Source organism: Gigantopelta aegis, unplaced genomic scaffold (genome assembly GCF_016097555.1).
Source record: "Gigantopelta aegis isolate Gae_Host unplaced genomic scaffold, Gae_host_genome ctg6119_pilon_pilon:::debris, whole genome shotgun sequence".
In the NCBI taxonomy this organism is placed as follows: Eukaryota; Metazoa; Mollusca; class Gastropoda; order Neomphalida; family Peltospiridae; genus Gigantopelta; species Gigantopelta aegis.
Genome location: NW_024534842.1, coordinates 6837 through 11643, shown reverse-complemented (window position 1 = coordinate 11643; position 4807 = coordinate 6837). Strand labels below are relative to the sequence as shown.

The window sequence follows — 4807 nt, the reverse complement described above, 5'->3', positions numbered from 1 at the left end:
CCCGGTCTAATACCACAACAATCCTATGTTTGACGTCAAATACCTTTACATCGATCATTTTCGAGTTAAGGGATCACACCGCTATTTCAGCCAATGAGCGACATGTAGTTCCATGAAAAAGAGTACCTCTTTTCTTTATTTTATTATGTTGGTGTCTGAACAGACTGGACATTATGATTATGGAATATTGGAAGGGTAACATTGCCTCTTGATTTTGGCACATCAAACTGACAGATGCATATCTGCTTAGCTACAAGCAAGACCATTGTTTGCTATGCCTGTGGTGCATATATTTAACGAGAGTAGCCTCCCCTCCATTAGCCCATGTGCTTAGGAGAGTGGATAATTAAAATTGCAGGTGGCGAAGTATCAATTTTATTTGCTTAAATCCTGTCACAGAGGCTGTTCTCTTCATGTCAGGTAGTATATAGCACCTACTGTTAATGATTTAGTCAGTGCTTGGTTTTATATTTGTACTGTCACCAATGTATAATCAATAGTGGTGAGATACCTAAACACTATTTTACCAGTGCATAGCACCGGCCCGGCCGTGACCATGTTGTAATTGGTGCAAACTTCACCAGCCATGTGCTTTCGTGTTCTCAGAGTATCGGCACACACTAGGCTACACATTTTAGTTTTTTGAAGTGTGGTGGATATTTTAATCAGCACTAATTAGCATAATAAAGTAAATATATCATGAATGCACAGTGGATAGCCACCACTTTGCATAAAATTAATAGAAACACAAGACCGAGTAATGTAAATAATTGTGTATTATGGAATGGATATATCAGACATTATAAAAATATGGCATATGGTGTCATGAATATTAGACTGCCAGGTCAGGATAAACACAAGCCAATTAATGTTCACAGGCTTCGATACATGATTCATGTCAAATCAGTCACTTTACCAAAATCTGTTGATGTTTCTCACTTATGTCACCACAGTTTGTGTGTCAATATACACCACTTAAGTCTAGAGCCACATGTAATCAATAATCAAAGGCAGCACTGTAGAAATATGGTTCCAAAGAAATGTTCAGGCCATGGTATATATCCAGATTGCATTTTATAATAGTTCAGGTAAATAAATAAATACATACATACATAGAAAATTATAACATATATATATATATATATATATATATATATATATATATATATATATATATATATATATATATCCGAAAGAATTCACCGAGTGTTCACAGTTTGTTGCCGACAGAGTTATAGTTCAGTTCGGGGTCGAGTAAGTTTTTTGAATATGTTATTGTCCGATGAAGTCTATCATACTACATATATGTATCTTTTTCTTCTTAGAGATGCCCTCCTGGCTTGGAATTGCTGTGTTCGTTGACGACTCGCATGTCTCCTGGCTATCCGCTCGATGCTCTTCAAGTGGCATATGACCGATGTTTTGTCACGTACCCCAGCTCCCACAGCTGTACATCTTTGAATGACCGAACTTGAAAACCCACTGTTCAGCATATGCACGGCACTGTGTATGCGGCTGGTGAAATTTCTATGGTATGTAACAGTTTTTTTGATTTGTTCTGCTGTATGCTCTGTTGACGCTCTCACACTTTTGAGTATTTGTGTTCAGTTTAGTCTTCTCAATGGCTTTTACACCCAGTCTTATGTCTATGCATTGTTTAATCAGTGCCTCGTCCTCTACCGTGACATTTAACTTTGTACCGGTAGGCATGAATGTCATGTTTGATCGTCCCTTTTTCACCCCTGAGCACACAAAGGAATGTTTTCTGCATGTTGCTCCACATTTCCCAGTCACGCAATATAGTATACTCGTAGCAGTGTAAGACAGTTTGCTTACTAACTTGTTCATGTTGCCGGCAAGTTGGTTGTGTGCCGATGTATATTCACTGTGGCAGCGCCGTCTCAAGTCGATAGCAAACCTTTTTTTAACCTTTTCTCGTTCCGTTTTTGTGTTTCCAGGGAACATGTTGTCACTGAACTTGACCCTTTCTGTAAACTTCCTTTGTGATTCAGATAAATGACGGGTGTCTCTCAGATTTTTTATCTTCACTTTAGATATTTTGCTCTGGGATGACTGTAATCCGGACACGGCATGGGAATCGCCATCAGTCGTGAAGAATCCAATCGTGAGTGGAGAGACGTCTGATGAGAAGTCACTTGAACACTGAGCTGCAGAATGTTCTTCGTCTCCTATTGTGTCGTCAAGCCGGAGATTTGCTGTAGAGGTACCTGTATGATCGGGGCAGAGTATTAGTCTATTTTCTCTCGCTGCTTGAAGCTCACGAGCCTTGCAGAGTTTATTTCCTGTGTAAAATCCTATTATTTGTTTTTTGCCAGTCTCATTTTCCACCATAGTGTAAGTTGCTTGTGTAGCCGGTTGAAATGGTGTTGAACAGCACCCACTTGAAAGAGGATTGTTGTACCGGCAGTCTTCATCTATGGCAATGGGATGGTCAGCTGAAAATCCCCTATTAATGTTCAGTTGTACTAAGTCTGCTCTGCGTGTGGACATGTCAAGTTTATTGAGACTGGTTGTCACTCGTCCCACTTCGTTGGCAGTATTCTGCATTCCGCTGGTAGCTGGGGGTGTGACTCCAGCACACAGCATTATTCCCCGGAAACCGGTAACACCGACAGATGTGCTCTGAAGTCCTACGTGTACACCGACATTTGGCTTTGCTGATTTTGGCCCCCTCCTAGTATTCTGTGTTGTCTCTTCATACAGTTTGTATTTTTTACTTGTGAATGAACACTTTTGACATCTCAGTCCTGCACGGGTGCACAGGCCCCATTTCTGACACAAGTCTAGATTCCATGTGTACTTGCCAGTGCACCCTGGAGAAGCTAGTCTGTGGTCTTCATTACTGTCATTAAACATCTTTAGAAGCATACCACAGTGTATAATTTTGGAATCATTCATGTCCATTTTTGCTTTCAGGAACTCGCCTGCCTGTGTACCACCTCCAGTTGAGATCCGTGTTGGTCGGAGAAGTCTAATGTCACTGGGAATTCCATCCGCATCCTTGACGATGTATGACTGTCTATCACAATGGTGTACCACAGCGTTGAACTCTTCTTGACTAAGTCTCTTGGTAACTGGTATGTTGTCACCTTCAGGCTTAAGACACTTTGTTTTAGTAACACCTATAGTTCTTTTGAACAGACATTGGTGTCCCTTTTGAAAGGCACCCTTGTTGTGCAGGTTTTCTGTTGGATTTTTCTTTGGCTTCATTGTTAGCACACTGGGTGTGGTATATTCTCTTAGTATAAGGAAAAGTGTGAACTTTTGTATCTCTTAGCATGTAGCAGTCTTCGGTGGAATGGAACCTGTGGTGTGTGTTATGTTAATAAATATTCTCATGCAGTAAACTGATGCGTGTTCTGTTTTGAATTTGTTTATGATTGTGGTCAGTTCTCTCAGCCATCAGATACTTTAGGCTTCAGTTCACTCCCAGTTTGAAATTGCCCATGTGTCCTGTTGACAGCTGCCAGTGTGCATACTTCCCTCTCATACTGTCCCAAAATAACCTTTTTCTGGCTCACTTGAATTTGCCAAATCCAATATTTAAATTAAATTTTTAATAACAGTTCATGCATATGACATATTAAAATTTGCCAGTACCCAGTATGGTCTTGTAATTTTAATGTGACCATTTCATAAGGTTCTGCTGTCAGTAACCCCCATTATGCAACAGCAAACATTTGGAATGTCACCTCCATGTTATAACTTTGGTCAGGTGAACTCGAGGTGTGGAGAAGCTTAATTTTCTATTATTTCAGCCCAGTGTTGCTAACCCCCGGGCCAATCTTCATGGCCTCTTGCGTTAATGCATATTAGAAGACATGTCCAAATTTGGTGTTTTCCTACTAGGTATGCGTCATAGTATGTCATGTGTCAAAACTGACTAGCTATCACATTCCAAACCCCCTCTTAAGGGATCACACCGCTATTTCAGCCAATGAGCGACGTGTAGGCGACGAATTTAGTTCCGTGAAAAAGAGTACCTCTTTTCTTTATTTTATTATGTTGGTGTCTGAACAGACTGGACAGTATGATTATGGAATATTGGAAGGGTAACATTGCCTCTTGATTTTGGCACATCAAACTGACAGATGCATATCTGCTTAGCTACAAGCAAGACCATTGTTTGCTATGCCTGTGGTGCATATATTTAACGAGAGTAGCCTCCCCTCCATTAGCCCATGTGCTTAGGAGAGTGGATAATTAAAATTGCAGGTGGCGAAGTATCAATTTTATTTGCTTAAATCCTGTCACAGAGGCTGTTCTCTTCATGTCAGGTAGTATATAGCACCTACTGTTAATGATTTAGTCAGTGCTAGGCTTTATATTTGTACTGTCACCAATGTATAATCAATAGTGGTGAGATACCTAAACTGATAGAAAAAAATCCACATATTAATCACTAATACACATACTACAGAATGTGTACATCCGACAGCACCCACATTCAGCTACGCTTCGTGACACTCCGTCACAACAATTACAAAGCTCGGCGATCTATTTCGAGACATAGATCACGTGATCGCCCACTGGGAGATTTCGCCTTGTGCAGCAGTTACAGGGGCCGTCTCATACCAAGCGACGTTACAACATGGAAGAGTTGGCTAATGCCGTTTTGGATGAATTTGGATTTAATTACGTCATTAAACCAAAACAATTACAGATTATTGATTCCATTTTGAATAAGGCGGAATCACCCTGTGGGCGATCACGTGATCTACGTCTCGAAATGGATCGCCGAGCTTTGTAATTGTTGCGACGGAGTGTCACGAAGCGTAGCTGAATG

At 40.6% G+C, this 4807-nt stretch overlaps 1 long non-coding RNA gene across 1 annotated transcript; it reads left to right on the top strand.

Annotated features, from left to right (window-relative positions):
* Window positions 1-382: 382 nt before the first annotated feature.
* Window positions 383-2214, top strand: LOC121366552. The gene is made up of 3 exons (XR_005957182.1): window positions 383-420; window positions 1326-1532; window positions 2055-2214. It is a non-coding gene; the product is annotated as an uncharacterized LOC121366552 (long non-coding RNA).
* The last annotated feature ends 2593 nt before the right edge of the window (window positions 2215-4807 follow it).